Raw genomic sequence first — 23,121 nt, 5'->3', positions numbered from 1 at the left:
GTGTCCGCCCCCAACCGCCCAGGGCCGCGGCGCCGGCGGCCCTGGAGGGGCGCAGAGGGGAGGGGCGTGAACATTGGCGGCTCTCAGGGTGGACGGCGCTGCCCATCATCCCACACCCTGGGCAACAGCCGCACGGGTCCTAGGCTTTCCGTGAAGACCGGGCTGGAATCCTAAGATTTGATGCCCGTGTGCTCGCTCGTTCCCCGCACCAAGTACCCCTCCTGCCTGGACCTTCCCCACCTGCCAGTCGTCCAGGGGCCCAGCTTGGAGGGCGGCGGCGAGGGCGAAGGACTACCCATGGGCCGGGGGGCGCACGGCCGGGCCTCCCCTGCGTCCGCCCTCGCCTGCGGGGCTCCGCGGCTCCCTGGGGCCCACAGCCGGTGTGACGGGGTCCCCAGCCGCCCCGGCGCTGAAGGCTGAGCAGGGCCGGAAGGGCAGCGGCCTGCCCACGCCCGGACGAGCTGCAGACCGCGGGGCGAAGCGGAGAGCGTGGCGGCCGAGGCAGGCTGTGCCCGGAGCGGACCGGGCGCGCGTGGCGGGGGCGCGGGAAAGGGTCGCCAGCACCGCTCCGCCGGCTGAGCCCTGGTGACGGGAAACACCTGCCGCCTGCAACTCTGGAAAACTTCCCGCCGCCGCCCGCACGCCCAGACCCCCAGTCCGGGCTGCCCCTCGGCAGGCAGCTCGGGCGGGCGAGGCGCCCCGGTTCCTGGTTCATGGCGGGGTCCGCTCCACGCGGGGCGCTGCGCCGGCTCGGCGCGGACCGGGCGAGGCCGTGGGAGGGCTGGCTGCGGGCGGGGCTGCGCGGGCCTGGGCGCCCGAGCCCGCGGGGCAGCCCGAGAAGAGCCCAGCCCCGCCAGGCGCGAGGCCCACGCGCGTGGTTTTCCACCCGAGCCCCGCCGGGCAAGCCGCGTGGCCCTGAGCGCGAGGGCCGGTGACGCCAGCGTCTGGGTCGCCGCTGTGCTCGGGAGGAGGCTGGGCGGGGCCTTTCCCTTTGCACGCGAGGCCCCGTCCGAGGTCAGCCTCTGCCGCCGGGTCGCCTCTGCGCTCGCTCCGGGCCGGGCCGGGGTCCGAGGTCGGGGCGCGGGCGGGCGGGTTTCGGGTGCGTGGGGCTCATTCGTGACCCGTTGCGGAGGAGTCCTGAGGCTGGAGCTTGCGCGGTAGCCCCTGGGAACCCCTTCCCGCGGGTGCCCGCTGTGGCTTCGGTGGACACCCGGACTCTAGAGGACCGGCAGTCGCTGTCCGCGTTCTCCTGGATTATTTCAGGAGCTCCTAAGGCTGAGCCCCCACTGTGCGCGCCACATTTCAGGCATCACAGGAAAAGCAGAGCAAAGCGCCAAGCATTCTCAGCTCCCCAATAGGCGGGTGGATAACTCACTCCGGAGCCCTCGCCCAGGCCTGAGCCCTTTCTGGGCTGAGCTGCCAGCTGCCTGGGCGAAGTTTGTTTCCGACCCGGGTCCGCCTGCGCGCGCGGGAGGAGGACTCAGGTGTCCGAGCCTGGAGGAGAAAGCTCACCTCTCCCGCGGAGGCCTCACCAGGACCCTGGGCGGGAGGTGGAGCGCTGTGAGCACAGCCAGAGCCCGATTTCCACAGAAAACATTGAGGGACAAATGTCCGAGTCCCGAATGCTTCCAGATTTGATACCTACCTAAAAATCCCTATCTCCAGAAATACTCCCAGACCCTTAATTTGCCGGTACAGCTCCTTCCTGGTGGGGCCACGGGCTTATTTGTGTCCTGATGAAGACGGAAAACTCCTGTGAATAAAACGTGTGAGCAGACACCCTGCCTCATCCATCAAGCTCTGAAAAGGTGGAGGATTTCAAGCGCAGCTGTTATCTCTGCATTCAGGATTTCTTTAGCACATTATTATTTTTTTTTGCATTGTCAAGCCGGTTATTGTTGTTATTAATTTTAACACTGGTCAGCCAAAAGCTTTCAGGTGCTACCAAGGCGCTCATTTGGAAGGAGTTTGGGTTTGTGCAGCCTTGGAGTAAACAAAGGGGAATGTTTCCTGGAAGACGATAGATTTTTGTGCTCCATGGGAGGGCAGCGAGGTCTCCTTGCAGAGGCCTGGGGCGGAGGTGGCAGGTAGCCTCAGGATGGCCCGGTCCTGGTCCCGAGTCTCACACCTGTGCCCCCAGAGGCCTGGGGAGGAGAGCATGGCTATTTTTACCCTGGCTTTCAGCTGGCCAATCCTGCTTGATGAGGAGGAGACCACAGAGCTCCTCCAGGCCAAACGGCGCCGGGGGGCAGTGCTTCCTTAGGCTGGGCTTGTCTCAGACAAACACCAACACAAGCTTTGAAAATGTCAAGAAAATGGTTTTGCTTCCTTTAAGAAATAGATAAACAAAGGCTCCATGGCCACTTAGTGTTTACTGCAGAAGATTCAGCAAATCCAGTGTAGACATCTCTAAGCTGTCAAAATGCAAATGGCATATTAAATACTCTGTGCGCTACTGAATTGTAAATGTGCCTCTGCCAGTTTATCTTTTTTTTTTTTTTCTGGAGCTCATAATGAAAATAAGTTCCTACAACTCACATGTCTTGCATCTATGCTACACTCTTCTTTGGCCTTTTGTATTTCTTTTGGTGAGTTCGCTTCCTTCAGGGAGATATGTAAGAAGTTGTGCAGATTGGCTTTGTTCAAGAAGATGACAAAACTATGATGACTTTGATTCTAAATAGACCTCAACAGCTAGTACATTAGAATAAGATGACTGGAGAGTCCAGTGATTCTGTAGTCCACAGTATTTACACTTTGAGTTGCAGGGGCATATTGAAGGCCTGTTGACCCCTAGGCCAGGAGAATAGGAACTTGGACGTGGAGACCAGCAGTGGAAATAATCAAATCAAACCGATCTGGTTTCGTGGTTTGGCCAGCATAGTCACCAGAGGCAGACCTTTTTGAACCAGTGGGATGGGGTTGGATGTGCAACTTGAGACAAAGAGATGTTTTGGCTGTGCAGAAATGAAATAGCCCTGAAGGAAATCCACCCTCTGATGTTGCCTTCAATTTCTACTGTGTGTAGATCTCTAGATATCTAGAAAACATCTTGTCCATGTACAAAGCAAATAACCACATGTAGCTATTTATGCCTAAGTGTGTGGAAATACATCTTCCCTATAATGACTTTAAGATGACCTTAAATGACCTTTGATTCGTGGCTAGGTCTGTACTCATCTGCAAATGTAGTCCTGCTGTCCCAAGGTGGTAAGCAAGGGAGTAACACTCCCTTCATGCGAAAGAGAACAGGAGGAAGCTGAACAGTGAGCCAGATAAATGACGGATTGTAGGAGCTTTGTGGGCCTAAGCCCACCCCGCCCCGCCTGCTGCACGGACAACCTCTTGGACGTGGAGTACAAAGCAGGTCTCCTTTCGAGGTCAGCGGCATAGTCCTCTTTAAACCATTTATATCAACCAGGAATTTGTTTTGGCGGGGGGGGTACCATTAGTACCTTAGGGGAGCTCCCTGGTCTGTTTTCATCTTCAAAGGTCTTTAATATCCATGAATGAAAGTCCCCATCATGTACAAGACACACTGTCTTTTGACAGGACCTCGTCTGAATGTGCTGGAAACCTCGCACCCAGGACTGACATTCCAGCTCAAGAACTTGCCTTAGTCAGTCCTCTGACCTACCTTGGCCACATCTGTCCGCATCTCAGACTCTTTGGTGGATGAGATACAACAAGTAGCACATAGGCATTGACATCTGTTAGAAATAACTGCCTCTGTGTTACTGATACACTTTGCAGTTCCCTGGCTGAAATCTTCTTGCTTTGTGCTCCACCAGTTTTGATTCACCTCAGGAAAATAATGGAAGGGACAGGATTATTTCACTGTTGTTTCCCACCCAAGCGTCTTTAGAAGAAAAGGGTATCCCATTCCAGTGCTCACAGTCATCATTTAACCCTGCCCCACTATTTGTAAAGCTGTAAGTCATGAATGTGTGGCTGTATGATTTCAAGTTTGGGGTTGTGATCCGCAACAGAGAAATGTGTACATGAAATAATCACGTTAGTGCTACCTCCAATGAGTCACTTTTAGAATGTTAAATTATAAGGCTATCGGTTCAAATCTAACTGCCGTATTTATTTGTGCTTTTCTTTCTGATTTATGCATTTTGGAAATCCTCAACTTTGATAAAATCCAGGGAAAACTCTTAGGACATGTGGGACATTTGTATAGCAATACAAATAAAGACAACCCTTTGCCTGAGTCACCCGGATAGGTGCAAGCTGCAGGAGCCGTAGTGGGAGTGGACGATTGTTTTGGCAGTCTTGTGCTTCAGGGCTGGCCCCACCTGCCACTTCCCTGGAGGTGGTGGCTGCTTGGCCACAGCCTTACCTGGAGCTCTGCGCTGTCACGTGCACTTCCAATGCCCAGCATCCCTTGCTTGGGTGTTTACAGTGCGGATTTCATGCCCTCTCCTCCAAGCGGTTGTCAGTAGGACTTGGATGGTGGCAGAAATTTGTGTTTTTGTTTAGCAGTCTTAGCGGCAATCCCTAGTAATTCTGAGAGAGCACTTCACTGAGTGCTGGGCAGTGTGAATGTAGGAGACAGGCTTAGTGTAGATGTGGTTAACATGTAGTGGACATACGTGTTTACAGAATAATATCTTGCACATTTATATCTACAATGTAAATTATATCTATATAAAATATACTTTATACAGGCCGCCTTCCCTTTGCATCAGAGGCACAGGAATTGAATAATCAATTCATTAATCTTTCACATACCAATTAGCCCACACTGGTTTCATGATGAACATACCACATTATGAATGTATACTATTATTTCAGAATATCTTTTCTGTACTATCAATGCCTCTATTATAGGTGTTCATTTTAGGCTGTTTAATCTCCCTTAAGATGAATTTACAACAAAGCTGAGATTCAAGTTCTTGTCTACAATGTTTATATTATGGGAAGACCTCAAGGGACATACCCTTTCATATAAAAATATTGTTTGAATTATTTTAATTTTTCTTTTACTGTTTAGTATGCTCTGAAGTGATTAGTGTTATGTAAGAAATAGCTAAATGTTCAACTACAATTTCAATCATTTGGGGGAATGATCTCTAATGAATTAAAGGCCTTTGAAATTAATTTTGAATTCCAGGCAGTCATTTTTGAGATGTTTGGAGAATACCTATGCCCTTATTCAGAGAAACTTATTTCTCCTCTTAATTTTAATAGGAAATGTCTTATTGATCTTTTGTAAGTTGACAATTTCCTTCATGAAGTTGGTATTCACGTAAAGGAGGCAGAGGGTGCTCATCTTTCACCTTCCAGTAAAACCACGCATCCTCCTCCACCATCACTGGATGAGTGCGTTTCCTAAACCTGGCCTGGTGGCTCCCTGAGGGAATTTCCTCCCCTTTTCCTCCAGTAAACCATGTGGACAGCATCCAACTTTCACCCAGAACCAATGGTGGTCTGGGGTTGTAGGAGGCAAAGCTGGGCCCTCCCAGGAGGATATAGTTTCAGTTCCCTTTGAAAGGCCAGAAAGCAGGAGTGTGTTCAAAGCCACTCATAGTTTTGTCACTATAATTCAAAGTGTCTTTGTTGTGTTGTTAAGAAAACATTGTATCTCCGTGTGCCCTACCACCGACTTGCAGGCTGTGATTGGTACTGCCACAAACCAGAGGTCTTGAGGACTAGTAAGCGTCACATCCTTAGAAAAATGGCTGAATGGAGCAGATACTTTCTTCTTGAAGTGTAAATTTTTTCAGCATCAGCTTTGCGTTTCTCTCTCTGTAGTATTCCTTTTCTCTTTCTTTATAAAATATAATGATTGTGGGCAGCTTAAACCCAGCTGTTTCAGTTTGTTTGTTTTGTATACATACGGGTTGCAGATTACCTGTTCCACATGCACATTTCATTTCACATGGAAAAAATATAAAGTTCAAGAATATCATTCAGAATACTTAAAAATTGTAGATAATATCAAGAGAAACTCAAGTGAGAAAGGTCATCTTAGGTGGAACTCTCTTTACTGATCAATAGTTTTAAGCATCTAGGCAGAACCGCTATCGTTGGTCAACCTATACATATTTTTTCATCTGTCCTTATCTTTAACAATAAAGACTCGAGTGCCAAAGGAGAGATCTGGGGCATTAATATTCCTGAATAGGATCAAAGTGAGTATCTTGTGCCCATAAAGAATTGTGGGATGTACCCACCAGCACTACTTCCTACAGGGGACTGGGGTACAGAAGCCCTTCCCCATGTGTGTATGTGTCTGTGTCTGTGGGTCTGTGTGTTTCTGGGGTTGAATTCAGGACCTGCACACTGCAGTAAATCCTCCGCTCTTTTTTGTTTTGAGACAGGATCTTACAAAGCTGCTAAGTTCTTGGGCTCAAACTTGAGACCCTCTGACCTCGACCCCACAAAGAGCTGGGGTTCAGCCTAGCTCCGTAGCACAACTTTTAAGAAAGAAGTTGAGGCTCTTTGCCTTCAAGGAGCCCTCATCCTGTAGCAGAAAACCAAATCACCTGCCGTGGTTCACGTGTATTCAGACGGTCCCATGGGATAGACACATCGATGCCAGGGAATGATTGGAGGGGATGGCTCATTCTTTTCTCTTTATTATTCTTCACAATCACATATATATGAACTAATCATATTCAACATGGTATCCAAAAGAAAGTTTTTATTAGCATGGGTGTGTGATGCATAATTGCATTTGTGTCAGGCAATGGTACATACAGGTACCTGATGTTGATCAGTTTTATTCCTTTCCTCCCACTGTCCCGTCCTTGGGTCCCTTCCCACCTCCAGAATGTCTTGAGACCAGAAGGGTAAGGGCAGTAAATCAGATCCAAAGGGTAAACGTCACACAGTTTCTCAAATATGGTAAACCCAAAATAGAACAAAGAGCAAAATAAGGGCGTGGAAGCTGGAGAGGAATTTCTGCAGGAGGCTAAAGTTGATGAAGCCCTAATGCTGGTGAGGCTGCAGTGAAAGGGGAAGCTCTTCCACTGTTTTGGGAATGTAAACTAGTACAACCACTTTGGAAATCGGTACGGAGGTTCTTCAAGAGACTATAAAATTGCTAAAAATTAGAAATTTCACTTGACCCAGCTCTTCTTCCTCTGGCCATCTCCCTGAGAGTGTTAAAGACATCGTATACACCCATGCACGCACACCCATGTTTATAGCTGCACAATTCATGATGGCTAAATCTTAGAAGCAGCCTATATGTCCACCAACAGATGAATGGATAAAGAAAATGTGGCATATATACACAATGGGGTACTACTCTGCCATGAAGAAGGTTAAACTTGAGGCATTTGTAGGAAAATGGATGCGCCTTGTTACCATAATGTTAAGCAAAATAAATCAGACACAGAAGCTTAAATATTGTATGGTTTCTTTTCTATTAGAAATCTGAAATATAAATGAAAAACAGCATAAAAGATAGATAATAGCAAGTAGGGAGATCTTCCTCAAACGGGAGGGAAAGGGAACAACAGACAGTTGGGAGAAGGGAGAGGGGATGCAATAAAAAGATTTTGAGGAACAAAATGGAAACAGACCGGATGAGAGGGGTCAAGGGTTGCAAGGTAGTGGGCGTGGTGGGGGTGGGGCAAAGGGAGAGTTAGAGTGTGTTGTATGCATGCACAGCTCCTAGCTGTGAACGTCATCATCATCTACTGCAAACGTGGACTGGCACAAAATTGACATCATCATGTTAAAAAGAACAGGAGTGGCCGGCACAGCAGGGTGCTGGAGAGCACCAGAGGGTGCCCAGCTGAAAGCCCCTGCTTTGCTTTTGACAGCAGAGTGAGGTCCAGCTGAGGGGTCCACCTGCGCGAGCCTGGAGAGGTCTGAGCTCAGTGGACAGCAGCATCTCCTCCTCCAGTGCTGTCTCTGTCTCCAGACAGTGGCTTGTCCAGGAAGCAGAGCCCACAGCCACAGTGGGACCACTGCAGAGCCTTGCATGTGTGAGGCCTGCCTGGTGCCTCCCTCCCCTCCCTGCAGAGCCACTCTCACTGCAGTGGCAGAGTCCTTGGAAACCAGGGTGCTGGCCTCCCCGCGCTCCCCTCCGAGCCCTGTGTCCGTGGCGCTCACTCCCCTCTCCTGTGACCTGATCGCCTCAGATGAAATTCTTCCCCAGTGCACTGAGCACTGAGCACGGAAAGGAAAGCACTTTGTGGTCTCTGGCCACTGTGTCCTAGGTACTTGACAGACTTCCACACTGGCTCATCCTGCTGCCTGGGCCTGAAGTGTCCTCGCTTCTCTCCCAGCTCTGTGTGCTGTGGGTGGGCTGTGACTTGCACCTGTATTTCCCTTTGTCAGCAGCCCCAGCTCTGACTCCATGTTTTTATCCCTCCCATACACAGATCAGGCAAGCTCCCTCCTCCCAAGCTTTGTCGCTTGCCACGTTTGAATAGATGGCAGTCATAATGTAGGAAGCCACAAGTTGGAGATGTCTCCAAAAACTCATTCTGGTTTGCTGGTGCTGTTTTGAGATCCATACGCCATGGATCTCAAAAAGCTAAGGGGCTGAAGGTCACCTAGACAACTGGGAAACCGTCGCCTCCTTTCTCATACTGTCACTATTTCTGTAACAAATCAGTGTTTTCAGCTTGTGTAGTAGACAAGCTGATTCTGTGCAGTGTTTTTAGTGAGTCAGAATAATACGTTGCAAATGTGTAGCTAAGGAAGGAATCGGTAATGACTTATTCGCTACCTACTTAAAATTGGAATTATCAGAGTAATCCCAGCACAGTGAGAAGCTGAGGCAGGAGTGTCAAAATTTGAGCCTAACCTAGCGTCTTAGCAAATTTCATCTAGCAAATTAAACCCATCCCAAAATTTGAAAAAAGAAAATTTTAAAAGGGCTGGGCATGCAGCTCAGTGCAAGGGCCTTGGGTTCAACATCTAGTACATCAGTTAATCCATCAGTCAGTCACATTGTGAAACCTCTTCATGCAAGTCATTATTTCACCGTGGCTATTTGATTTGCTTGTGTTTATTTGTCATGACTGTTTCTCTTTGTCTAAAGAGTAAGATATTTGAGGTGCTTTCATTTTTAGGTGACAATAATTTAATATTAGAGCTTGTTCAGCAGATACGTCAACCTACAATTGTCATTTTGATCTTCCTGACTATTTTACCTCTCAGCCTTTTAATTTAAAAGAATTACATAAGAAGATTGTGGAACAAAGAAGAGCTCGTCGGTCTCTTTCTTTTACAACTGGAAGTACAAAATTACCTTTCCAGTGTTCTGTGGTAGCAGTGGGAGAAATGGAAGGGACTTGTTGTCAGGCTGTTGAAAAGTTGAGCCATCCTTTGACCTGCAAGTGTGAGGAGAACAGCCGAGTTGAACTTCAGGCTGTGATCTATGTCTTGTAGCAAAGGTGTTTTCCTTTCAGCTTGTAGGATGGACGGACAGTGAGAAGCCTTTGGAGATGAGTTGGTGTAAAACTCCCACAGAAGTGCTGAATGCCCAGGGGAAGGCACTTTCATCTCTTCTGTACAGTGGGCTCTCCTACATTTAATATTTTAAGAACAGATGCTAGGAGAAGGAAAAAAGTACATAATGCAGAGACTGGGTGTCATTTATTGCAGCCTTAGAGTCAGAACAGAGAGTGGATGCATTCCGTGTGCCCTCTCACAAGATGCACGTTCTTTGACCCAGATAAGGGGAGAGGGGCAGGAAGCCCAAGGCCGGGGTTGCAAGGTGATTTCACGCTGTCTCCGCTCCCTGTTTTTCCTCTCTGTGGGACCAGGTGCCGCTGCTAGGCAGCCGAAGCTGGGAGCAGACCGGGGAAGGAGGCAGGCAGCCTTCCATTGGTGCTCTGGGATTCGCTCTCTGTCACTGTATAGCATCACTGGCAGTGTAGAGCAGCACTGCTGTTATTGTGCAGACTCATAGGGTCAGAGCTGCAGTCTGGCCTGGCACCTTGGCTCCTGGGGTTGCGGGACTGAGGTTTGCTGCCCCTTGGCTTGAGTTCAACCCCAGTTCCTAGAGGCCACCTGGGGTTCTTGGCCACACAGGAGGATTCCAGGAAGACAGAATGCCATGGAAGGAGGTGTGCAGAGAGAGCCGTGGAGAGCAGGTGGACAGGGTGACAGCACTTACCTGGTCCTGTCCACATGCCTTGGGCGGCCTCTCGCCCCTACCCTGCTGTGAGGCCCATCGCATTCATGTGGGAGAGGGGAGAACCAGCAGCTCGGGTCTGGGAGTCTCCCTCGGAGTCTGTTCTCCACTCTGCTCTGGAAAACTAAAAGGGAACTCACAGCTGCCATGCCTGGAGCCTAGGGCCCAACTAAATATGGCCAAGAAGTATATGTACGATTTTACGTAAAAACCCAAGTCATGTATGTAGGAAGGTTCCCAACTTGTTAATCAGAAAACAGGGAAATAACACAGTGCCACTTTTTTCACAATGTACTTGTGAAGCTGGGACTGTTAATAGCGTGGGTAGCAAGTAGGTGGACAGAATGCTCCCGGACACCCTTGTTTGTACCTAGACAAATGAAGGTGGTGTGTGTGTGTGTGTGTGTGTGTGTGGTTATTCTACACCCATCAGAGTTCTAAACTATCAGCCACTTTAACTCAGAAATGCAATATGTCTCACAGGAACATATGCTTATTTCTTGTTGCACTCTCCCCTGTAATCAGAATTTGCCCAGAGCTTAAACATCTATGATTTTCAAGTGCCCAAGCGGATTTGTGAGCCACACTGTGGTTTTTGCATGGAGGCGTTGCCATGAGAAAGTGTTGCGTGGAACACAAGATGCCATATGTGTGTGTCGTTCTCTTTACATGGGGAAAGCAGGTCACTGCTACATATACAGGCAGAGATAGGTGAGCACTTGACCCATCACAGTGTTGGTGCTCAGATCTTTTTTAGTTTTTGAATGACTGTGTGAAACACAACTAAAAATGAGTGCTTCCCTCCCTCAAAACATCTCTTATCAAACCACATTGATGGGCAAATAAGAGAAAGATTCATGTGATCTTTGAATATCAAAGGATCTTGGAGTAAGAGGTCCAAGTCACTTGCACTTGTGCACCCCGTGAAGTGCCCTGCCAGAGTCCATGGGGAGCCAGGCAGAGCTCTAGCACGCTGGCTCCCCATGGGCCAGGCTCCTTCACTGCCACAGCACAATGGTCCTCGTCCCCACTCGAGCTGTCCCCTGTGTCCCTCCTCTGAGTGAGGTGTTGACTCTCACAGCTGCACCTGACCATCCTCCACCGCTGTGCAGTGACTGTCTGGGAAGAGCTGCATGGCAGGAATAGTTCCAGGCTTAGTGTTAATGCCTGAGATTCTCCTGCTAGCCAGAGACTCCCCCCACCTGGCCTTGATGCTCAGGGGAGCCCAGGGCTCCTCCTGGGGAGAAGAGAAATGTGGCACAAGATCACGAGGCTTTGCAGATACTTTAGTCCAGCCCTTTCCACTGGAGACGCAGTGCCGACGCCATGGTGTCCACTGGTTAAGACGGTTCCTGTCAGGAGAGCTCAGTCACATGTTTGTCTTCACAGAAAGATTCATTCTGAGGCCCTTAGCACGTTAAGTTTTAGCACACCAACCTATTTCATTGTCAGGACTTCTCAAATTGATTCATCGAGATGATTGCATTTCTAAACTTCTCAGTGATTGCAATGATTGAGTTGATGTCACAGAAATGGGTCCTGTTTCATGATGTAGTGCACAGCCATGTCTAGGGGTGGATGTGGCTCATCCGTCCTGGTTTCTGTGTGCTCAGGGTCCAGGCTGGGGAGGACGGGCCTTCAGGAAGGGCGGCATTGCGCTGCACAGCATTGCTGCTGGCTGAGTGGGTGCACCTCCCCCATCTGCCCCTCTTCACGTGGGGTCTTGGGAAAGAGTAACTGCTCTCTCAGGGGGTGGGGGGAGAAGCCTGGGAGGTGACAGCTGGGTTGAATGGAAGTTCTAGTTTTAGGGTTTTGAGAAATCCCCATACAGTATGGCGCTGACTTACAAATGAGTTCTGTCCAGGAGGGAAGGTTCATGACCCAACAAAGTGAGGCTCACTCAGTACACCTATGGAGGTTCCCCAACTCTGCTGTTTGTAAGTTGAGGACTTCCTATACTGATCTCCATAGTAGTTGTACCAGTTTACGCTCCCACCAACAATGTAGGTTTCCTTTTTTCATCACAGCCATGGCAGAATTTGGTATTGTTTGATTTCTTGATGATAGCAGTATTGTTTTAATTTGCATTTCTCTAGTGGCCAGAGATGTTGAACATTGTTTCATATATTTATTGACCACTTGTACTTTTTCTTCAGGGAAATGTCTGTTCATTTCAGTTGCCCCTTTTTGGGTCTTTCATTTTGAGGACTAATATTTTTGAGTTCTTTATATATCATAGATATTATTCCTCTGAGTTATAGCAACAATTAATTTTTTCCATTCTGTAGGTTGTCTCTTCACTCAGTTAGTAATCATTGTGTGCTGCAAAAAATACCGAGCCCTGTGACACTGGGTTTCCATATCGCTGCAGACAGGGTGCCAGGTGAGTCCAATATTGTAAACACTTGAAGAATAAGCACATATAAAAAGCAGAGCAGGGCCTAGTAGTTACTAATCTTAAATAAATTTTAGCAACTTTTGTTTTAGCAACTAAAAATTAAAATCTGAATTGTTTGAGACATGGTCTTAGAAACAGTATTGAGGTAAACACTCTTTTGGAGAGAAACCATTTATAAGTGGAGGTTAATAATTATATTTTTATATAATGAGTATTAAAATGCTTACAAATGATCCTAATACCACCTTCTGGAAGTTCCTAAAGTGTATGAAATGATTTTTATATTCCTCATTGACTCTCTAGGCAAGAATTACACATTTTTAATAAGGCAAAAGATAGTTTATTTTTTTCGTTTTTCTGTTAGTTCTTATTCACAGTACATAATGATTACTTTCCTTGTAAGGGTCGATACCTCTGCATACCACATCTTAGTTCCTCCTTTGAAAAACATCTATCTCTCTACTTTCTATTATCTATCTTTTATGTTTGTCTTTATTTATTATTTGTTGGCTTTCTAGTTAATCGTTTGAACTTGTTCCTCAAATTCAGTTTAAATAACATGAATGACCCAGAAAGCCACATAGAAATATGTGTTTTTAATATCATTTGAGGTCAGCAATCCCTGAATGTTGGAAATGAGCACGAGAGAAATAAAATGAAACAGTAGAAAACGTTTCGAGTTTGCTCAGAAGAGCAGATCTGTGTGGAGAGTCTGTGTGTTGGCCGTGAAAGCCCCAAGACAGTAGGACACGTTACTTCAGTCTGAATGGATTCATTTCTTTTCTAACTGCTTAGTTTTCTCCAAGGAAAGTATCCGAGACCACATTTAGAGAAGAATACTGGAAGTGATGGAATTTGGCAGTTAAGCCCCTTGAAAAGCACAGTTGGACCGGTTGTCTGCCGGGCAGTACAGTAAATCTGCGATGTCTGCGGACTGGGTGGTCGGTAGGACTGGTGTTCCTGGGGTCACTCAGATCTTTCCCATGGCCAGGACCCAGCTCCCTCCCTTCAGCTCCCTCCCCCTTCTGCTTCCCCAGCTAAACATGGAGAAGTTGAAAGTGACTGGATGGCGGCCAGTGAGACCTGGCCTTGTCCTGCATCCCAGCTAAAGACAGAGGGACTGGGAGCTGAACCAGCCGCCTGCACCCCACCTGGCGCCTCTGCGTCAGACACCTGAACTGAGGGGTGCAGTAGGCTCCTTGCATGTGCGATCCCCATTTACGAGACACAGATTCATCCTGATTGTGACAATGGCGCAGAGCCGCACCTGCGGAGACATTAAGAATGGGCTCTCTGGAGACCTGGTGACCCTGGCTAAGACACGGGCCCCTCCACATCAGGCAGCCTGAGTTTGGCTGTCAGGAACGCCAGTCTCCCTCCCACCCCACACATCCGCACAGAATCCCCGGATAGCAGTGCTGAGGGCTGGCAGGGACCTGCAACCCTTGGGGTTCTTGGGAACACAGGCCTGCCTGAGTGAGTTGCCCAGGCTTGTGCACAGCAGCTGCTTGTTGTCCTGTGAGTGCGTTCCTGGCCGGGCAGCTCATCTGTTGGTGAAGGTCTAGCCTCAGGCCCTGTTGCAGACTAGGGGAGACTGCTCTGGCTTGTGGTTGTGCCCCTTGGATTCCACATGGGGTCACCTTGGAGATGCCTGCTGCACCCGTCTAGAGGAGCATCCCGAGAGCTCGATTTGCATGCTGAGAAGGAGGACCTGCAGGGGGCGCATCCGTAGGGCCCAGCATGGGCTGCTGTGTATGTGATCACCAGAGCCAGGAGCAGGTAGACTTTCACACTCGAAGGAAGAAGATGAGCCCAGGACGGGGGCACGCTCCTCACAGTATGCCCTGCGTGCAAGTCCACAGCCCTGGCATGCAGCTGCTTCCTCTTGCTTGCAGAACTTTCGACTCATGCCCTGGCATGAGCCACCAAAACAGTTTGTGGAAAGCGGCCCTGTGTTTCCAGTGAAGGTTACCCTGGCGGGACCCTTCTTGTCTTGTTTCAAGGAGCAGAATCTTGCCTTTCAGTCTTAGCCATCCATATTGGTTTATGCTCTTACTCAGTCTCCCTGAAGGAGCTGTACCACCAGTTAAATATGAGCATCTTCACGGAGAACAGTCGGTGAGGGGAAGCACAGAGCTAAAGGTCAGCATTACGTGCAGTTTTAAGGGCGAGGGACTCGGGGACCCAGTCCAGGTTGAGGAGGACAGCGACACACCTGTTGATGGTGCACAGTGTATGGCAGGGAGTTCTTCCCACACTTGCCACGGTCACGGCCAGGACAGGAGACAACAGGTAGGTTGCAGGATTAAGAGTGAAGAGGGCACTGAAAGCCTGCATTCCGTTCTGCAGACAGCGCTCGGCGCTCCCTGGATATTCTTTATTTTCACATCTGGGCAGAGTGCACCGACGTATCTTTAAGCACAGTTTCACTCAAGGAGCAGTGAGATGAATATTTAATAAAGAGAGACAGAGAGCAAAGTGATGTGCAATATACCGGCCACATCACGTTTACTTCTAAAATGATACTAGTTTCCCACAAGGACATGCTGGACCGGGGGACAGAATTTATTATGCACAGATGTGCAGCTGAAATACCATCTCAGCTTACTTAAGATGGGGGGGTGTGCATGGACATGAATTTCAAAGTATAATATATTTGTTTTGCAGCTATTTCTATATGATTGGTTTTTTGGAGCTACTAAAATTCAGTCTGAAGAGCTTTTAATGCGTTGACCTTTATGTTTGCAAAGAGCTAACTGAAAACACTATATATCATTATGGGAACATTAGGAACTCATTTTTATATATTTTATTATAGCCCTATTTAAAGGCAATAGTTTTTACATTTTATTAATATCTATGCACTAATTTAGTAAAGCATGTACATAGAGGAAATAAATGTTTAAAGACATACTGAAGGAATTTAAGAGAAGGGATAGTTGCAACTATGGAGGAAGTAGCTTAAATATTTGTAAATTAACAACAAAAACGTCGTCATGGTTTTGCTCACTTCTCAGTGATAATCAACCAATTCCTGACCCTTCTGTTTGGGAAGTTACTACCCTGCAACTGTACAACAGTTCCATCTCCAATCAGAGATAAATGTCCACTCTACAGCTTTTCTTTATTCAAGCAGACTCTTCTAGTAAATAAAATTATTTTTAACCTGAAATAGGCAATCTGAGAAGTGGAGGTGGGAATATTTAATCCCTGCCTTCTTGGCTCATCTCAGACTCCTCTGGGCTCCAAAGCAGAATCCACTCTGGGTTTTTCACACCTATTACTGCAAATCATCCATGCTTTGATTCGGACCCCGGATTGTCATAGTCCTTACAACTCCGTGCTTGTCCACAGTCTTGGTCACACAGTACACTGATGAAGACCTGAGTTGCCGGGGTATGTGTGTACTCTCTGGTCCCCCACTGGGCTCACTGTCACCCCATCTCAGAATGCCACCTGTTTTGTTTAGATGCAGTCTTTGCACATGGTGCCTACAGGAAGGGCATCTCGACCAAGCTCTGCTGTGTTCTAGTTTGGGATCTTCCTGGTGTCCAGTTTCTGAAAAGAAGTGGTTTTGTACCTCTGCTTTCAACTCTGACATTCTTTGATGTCTATTCTAAGTATAGTGGCAATCAGACTGATCAGAACGTGCCTAGGGGACGGTAGGTAGCCGAGGAGCCTATGTTTAATAGGGCCACTGGGAGCCAGGAGTTAGGACTGTGTGTTGTGTGTGTTTTTCTTCTTTAAATAATCTATAGTCTCCTCAAATGATACTCAGCAGATGTTTACTTTAATTGGTGTAAACTGAAATTAATCACTGTCTGAGTATTTGTTCCTGACATTTGCCAGAGTCCTATGAAGAATTGAAGTCAGCGTGGACTGCTTGACGTGTCAGGAGCTCTGCTGCATGCTGCGTCGGTGGGGCCGCTTGATCACATCAAGTGTCCATATATGCACCTTGCTTTTCCTGGAGGCTGAAGGTCACTGTAGGCCGGGGTAGAGCCCCTGCTCACTTGTACCTGGATGGGAATGGCAGCTGGGGAGCCATAGGAAAAGACCCGCTCGCCCCGAGTCTGTCCTGGGTCCATTTTTGGCTTGAGTCTTCTGTCTAAATCCTTCCTCTTTCTAAAGCCCCAGAATTAACAGTGACAATCCTATAGTATTTGTGAGGACATTTCTAGTCTCAGCACAGGTCTGATACTGAACGGCACACAGCATCATGGGAGTCAGCCCCACACTCTGCTTCCTCATACTACATTCTGGGACACATGTTCTGGGCTGCGGAGAAGACCACAAAGGCGTCTCTTTCTGAGTTTCATCCTACACGCGGGTTTCCGAGTCTGATCTTTATTTCCCCAATGGCAGAGTCCTGCTGCAATTTGAAAATTTTAAGAGCTTCTGCTAATGTTGATTTGTTGTGTGGTGAGATGCTGACTAGAGTCTTTTCCTGAAGAGTTGTACACACTGAACTGGCTTTTGGGTTGTTTTTCTCAGAATCACTTCCCGGGATGATTGCTCTCCTTCAACACCTAATAGAGTGTGTGCAGTGTGATGTAGAATCTTCTAACTTTCTGCCAAAAATGTAAATAGGTCTACATGCCAGATCTCCATATTGGAAATAATCAAGGGAAGCCTTTTAATAGGGTAGCTAAGTGCTGACCTGCATGCACTGTGAGACTGCGAAATGATTTCTGTAAAAATAAAACCCAATTCAGAAGGGAACATTGAAAACACCTGCTCACTCCAGACTGCTTCATTTCAAATCGTTTTCTTCTTGCTTACTTAATTTTGACTCTAGAAACAGGCAGACCTTGGAAAGATGCTGTCAGCGAGATGAGTGTGTTGGGTTTAGGGTTTCCATGAAAGGAGCCTGGTTGCTGGGCTCATCTCAGAAGAAGCTGAGCCCCCCAGGGACCCCAGGATTCCTTCCAAATCTCTGGGTGACTAAAGCATGGTGGTACCTGTCTACCATCCCAATACTCTGGAAGCCTGAGCAGGAGGGTTGTGAGTTCCAGCCCAGCCTGGGAAACTTAGTGACTTGGTAAAACTTTGTCTCATATTAAATTTTAAAAAATATATGTATAAAAGAGGTGGGGTATAGTTCAATGCAAAGACCCTGGGTTCAATCTCCAGAAGTGAAAAGTTGGAAAACAAAAACAAAACAAAAATTGTATTCTGGGTGACAAACGAATAGATACATATATATAAAAGCCAAACTGCCACCAAAGTATGTATGCTTCAGGCTCGGAGATAAGGACGGGCGTTTCCTGCACGGGTGTCCTTGATGGCACGTGGGTGTCTGAGGAGATGTGGGACTGAGGTGTGTGGAGGGCTGGAGTGGGAGGGCCTGTGGGATGGGCCCGCCTGGCGGGCAGGTGTGACTCGCAGACCAGAGAGGATTCGGAGTCAGTGGTACGCTGCATTGTGGGAGCTTCTTGAGTCCTCACTTTAGGTGGGAGTAGAGTCTGCAGGTTCCACAGAAGACACCAAGCTATCCACCTTTGCGGGTCAGTTTTCAAGGGAATCTGTATAATTTTTGCGCTAGACAGAGCTCCAGAACCGCACCTGGAGAAGGTGGTGCCTCAGTACATGCAAATACTGTTCTGCAAGTACACTCCACCCATATTACTGAAACTATTCCAGGTGGTAATTGGATTAACCTTACTGATCACCACCTGCAGGACTTCCAGTCTGGCACTAGTTCCTAGACCTAAGTTAAAGAGGTAAGTGTCCTGTCCTCAGGCGTTGCACACGTGACCAGGGTAATCCAGAAAACACTCCAAATGTTCTGGGAGACTGAATTGTCAAAGAATTAACGCCTTTTTCTTGGTTTATTTTTCTATGATGATGATATGCATGGTCCTGGCTTCTTTATGGCATCTTTGAGAAGATATAAAGTATGAAACTGTAGGATGCAATTACATAGAAAAGTCAAGTGATTTTTAATTTCTGTTAGAATTTTTAAATTCTATTAGAATGGATCCCTGGTAAGCTACCTGGCAGTCACCCATCAAGCCCCTCCAAGCGCCGTGTGGGGCCTGCCTTCACAGAGCAAATGTGCATGCAGCTTCATTTGTGTTCCAGATGTTGGGCAACCCCCAGGTCATGGGGTGATGGACACGACCATGCACAGCTATGGGCTCCACAGTGCTGTAACAGCTGGGACGTGAGTGTGTGACTGTGCAGTGCCAGCTCAGGAGCTAAATCTGCTTCAAAGCAGGACCTTGTGTTCAGGCTTCTCAGAGATAGTCAGCATGTCCCCGTGAATGTTGTCTAGTGACTTGCGTCAGGGTCTTCTGACTCTCCTAGGGGTAAAATCTGTATTCCTAAGCCAGAGTCTCCTTTCCTATAACATCCTCCGGTGTGGTCCTATTTCTGTAGGAACAGTGTCCAACACTCTGCCCCTCCAGCAGAGTCCTGGACGGAGCTGAAAACAAATACCCCTGCTTTTGTCTCCTCTCAGCTTTTTATTAAAATTCCTTAAGACTTTTTTCAACTGTTGGCTGCTACTTTATGATAAATATTGATCAGCATTAGCGATTTATTACCCCTAAAATGCAAGAAGTTGTCTTTCTATGAAGTAATTTAATGGAAATGTGTTATAAATGCTCACGTAGTAGAATGTGTGAGGTAACAAGAATTTACTGGCTATTTATTCCCATAAAGAAATCAGTCAGAGAGGGCAGATTATTTTTGAATTCTTTTTTTTTTTTGTGCCGGGGATCGAAGTTGGAGCCTTGTACTTGCGAGGCAAGTGTTGGCACCACTGAGTTATATCCCATCCTAGGCCCTGTTTTTGAATTCTCTATTTTCATTTATAATAATTGTACTTATTTTAATTTTTGAGGGAATATGGCATATAATTGGTAATATTTGTGAAATATAATTGTAGAAAGCAAATTATATTCAAAATATTTTCTGCCATATTTGAGGAAATAATAGTTTTATGCATTTTTGTGCATCCATTTACAATTAGAAATTATAGTCTTAGAATGAATGATAAACAGACTAATGCTAAATACATTTCTGACTTAAGACTCAAGAAATTATGTTGGATATAAATAAATCTTCCTTCCTTTCCTTCTTTAGTTTGATAATAATTATGGCACATAGCACCTGCATGTCAGCTTTCATTCCAAAGGATTAGGATTATGGAAATTTAAATTCTTATAGTGTCGGAAAGAGAGTTCCAGCTAAACATTCCTTCCTAAAGTGGGTTCTATTTCTCCTACAGGGTTGGTGATTCTAATTGTTTGGTAACACTAGAGTTAATTCAGTATTCAGCACTGAATGTGGAGAAAACATTCAGTTTTCTCCATGTTGGAACATTTTTAAGATGTTTATGTGAAAACAATATTCACTATCCATCTGAGCTCTAGGTACTTGGTATCACTAAATCTCATTTCACAAACAGGTTGTCTTCATGTCAGCTGTACGTGGCTTTTGAGCAATAAAATTATAGATTATAAGATCCAGAACAGACTCTAGATTTCAGTTTATGTGAGGTCTTAATCTGGCATTTGAGGACAATGAGATCCAGGAAAAACAGAAGGCACTGCAGGGAGGGGACGTTTCCTCAGCCTGCAGCACACTCCTGACCGTGATCTCCCTAGCTGCCCCTGCCAGGAGCCTGGTGAAGTTTTTGCTGTCCCTTTTGAACAAACATCTTGCAGTGAAGCGTGGAACCTTGTGTTGCATCATTGTGCATTTTAGTAAGAGATTTATATAACTTCCTCAAATGGAAGGCCTCTATTTTGGTAACTAGAACTAGGACTTTATCTTGTTTTTGAGTTTCTGTAGTTGGAAAATTATAACACTTTTAATTTATTTAAAAAGATCACAAATCAGTGCCACTGGTTTTGTCAGACTCAGTGTTGGAGTTAAATGACATTTTGTCTAAGTTATTTTTTCTCAGCTATTTAAGTACTTTACAATATATTTAGATAACACAGTCACATCAGCTTTCTGTTACTTCATATGGGAAGCTATTTATCCATAACAATCTAAGGACTTTGTGGTATATTTAAAAAAGATAGTCACATAAGCTTTGTATTTATTACTTCATATGGTATAGCTATCATTGATAAAAAAAAATTAAAATCACTAATATTTATTGCTCATATTGAATCGCCCAAATGTAAAATGATAGATTTTACAATTTTAAAACAAAATTTTTTATTACAGGATAACAGGTTTGTAATGCAGTGCATATGTGAATTGTTACGTTGGGTTTACTTACAACATCTTTCAAGAATTATGTTTGCAATGTTGATGAAAATAAAAATAATGGCAATATTTGCAGTACTAGTTGGTGACACTCTTAAATCTTTTTGCTCTGGCTATTTTAATACACATTGTTTTGCAACATGTACTTATCTTCGTTTTGCAGACAAGTGTCCTGGCATTTTATAGACAGAACAAAAAGACTCAGATATTTCCCAGCTCCTGAAGTAAACGAAGGAGAGAATCAGGAATAGGATTCGTGTCTGAAGCCAAGTTCTCCTCCTACATTTTTCCTCAAATAATAAAGTAGGACACCCTTCCTCAGTTTCAGTAGCATTTTAACACGGAATTACTTTTACATTAACTTCATGTGAAACTCAATAATATTGTTATTTTTGTGACTTTGAGCATGATATTGCAATTAGATTTGTAAATATTGGAGAAGTAACAAATATATATTCACCACAGAAAACACGGTACACATCTAAATTATATATTTTTTATTTGCATGCAATGTTGACAATAATATACTTTATGCCCCAAATCAAGTAACTATCTCAGCCATTTGCTTTTTGATGGCATTGCATTTTACTCATTTGAGAGACATAAAATTCACTATTACTTGAGAAAGATCTTTAAATTATCTTATGTTTAAATTGTAGACAAAACTTCACTTTCTTCCCAGAAAAGGTGGACTTCAGTTGTGTGGGAACTGTACATAGGTCCTGGGACACCTGGACACAGACTGCCCAGAATGACCCACATGCTTCACAGCTGTTAAGCTTTTAAAATAGAAGTTGGATTGGATTATTTAGGTATGAAGAAGTGTAATTTCCTGGAGAACATTTTTCTTGCTACCTGGGTGGGTAGATAGATAATAGATGGGCAGGCAGGCAAGCAGATAACTTTGTAGTATGACTCCTGTATATGGTAGGGACTAACCCGTTCCCAGCTGATCTAGCTGTAGGCAACTTACACCATCTTATGTATGATAGAGTGAAGACGAAGTCACTGCATGAAAGAGCATCAACATTTTGATCCTCAATACAGCAGTACCTCAATTCACAAACGCTTCTGTTGGCAAACAGTTCAGTTTGCCAATAAAGGTGTTTGGCAAAATTTAGCTTCCATCTCTCAACTTTGCATGGGATGACAAATAGGACCACAGCCATCTTCTCCACTCAAATACAGATGCTGCCATCTTCCCCTAAATCAGGAAACAAAATAAGTTTGAGGCACTACTGTAATTCCATATGTGAACCATTTTTTTCCACTTGAAATGTCTTAAATATTCCTGTAGAACGTTAATGTATTGAGCACTATGATAGTTATTCATATCGTTGGTTTAGATGCCACTAGGAGAACCACACAGAACACAGACATGCGCGCGCGCACACACACACAATCCCTGTGTACAGAGATGTCGGAGATCACTGAGCTAGCAACCCAACACATGCACAGTGGATGTCATGGTGGATTTTGAAGGGCAAATAATGGTGTTCAAACTGACAGGATACCCTTGGTTTCAAAATACACTATGTAGAAATGCCTCAAGGCACGACCATTGGTGGAAAGGGACAGAGCAGTGAAGTGGGCATCTGTGGGAGTAGGGAGCTGAGGTTTCAGAGCAGGAGAGGGCCAGGTGTGCAGAGTGCTAGTGTGAAAGCGACCGGACCTGCTGGCTGGTGCTTGGGAGCAGGAAGAGCTGCTGGACTTTTTTATGCAAGGGTCTGAGACACGATCAGTCTCCTAATAAACAAGTGAACACGCACCTGCTACACCAGGGTCAGGCTGGATAGTGAAAGCAACGCCAGTGCAGACTTTTGGGCCAGGTGGTTGTTGGGGAGGGTTTGAAATCTGCAGTCAGAAGTCAGTGTGATTAAGGCCAAGAGGTCTCACCTTACGTCGCCTTCCGGTCTTGACGCTAGTCCTGGTGTGATAGAAAACAGAAATGCAGGTGCTGTCTTTTCCGCACAAGCTCTGACAAGGTGCCACAGTGGAGATTCATAGGCAGTGCAAGGGAGCAGGGAGGCAAGAAAAGAAGCCAGGAAGAAAATGCCTCACGGAAGAAATGAAGCATGAAGTTAAGTTTTTCTCTATGCAAGTTGGACCAATTTGGATCACACTTACATCAGTCCCTTTAGAGGACTGTGAGTGGAAATTAAGTTTTGCATTTCACATTTTCTTACATTACAACCTATTCAGTAAAGATCTTTGTGCTCACAGGATCTCTTTTCCAAGTATGGCGCTTGCATCTGGCCAACACTGTGGAGGCCACTTTTCTTTTGTATTTGAATGGAAATCCACCATGGAACAAGTCGTTTTTCTCAGCTACCTAAGAACTCTACTTTGGCTGGTTCGGTTTGCTTTTCATATTCAGCTAGAGAAAATG

The 23,121-nt window shown here is 46.1% G+C and overlaps 1 protein-coding gene and 1 long non-coding RNA gene across 5 annotated transcripts in view; both read left to right on the top strand.

The window, feature by feature from the left end:
• The window catches only part of Csmd1 (CUB and Sushi multiple domains 1), a 1,515,607-nt gene that overhangs the window by 600 nt on the left and 1,491,886 nt on the right, over positions 1–23,121 (top strand). The window lies entirely within an intron of this gene.
• LOC147828400 (uncharacterized) overlaps positions 817–23,121 on the top strand; it is a 158,741-nt gene continuing 136,436 nt past the window's right edge. The window contains exon 1 of the long non-coding RNA XR_015450869.1: positions 817–23,121. This exon is cut by the window's right edge and continues 36,546 nt beyond it. This is a non-coding gene — a long non-coding RNA (uncharacterized LOC147828400).

Source organism: Heterocephalus glaber, unplaced genomic scaffold (genome assembly GCF_053883595.1).
Source record: "Heterocephalus glaber isolate CG9 unplaced genomic scaffold, H.glaber_assembly_v1.0 deba00001104, whole genome shotgun sequence".
Lineage (NCBI taxonomy): Eukaryota > Metazoa > Chordata > Mammalia > Rodentia > Bathyergidae > Heterocephalus > Heterocephalus glaber.
Note: the sequence above shows the minus strand (reverse complement) of the source record. Positions and strands in the feature narration are given on the sequence as shown.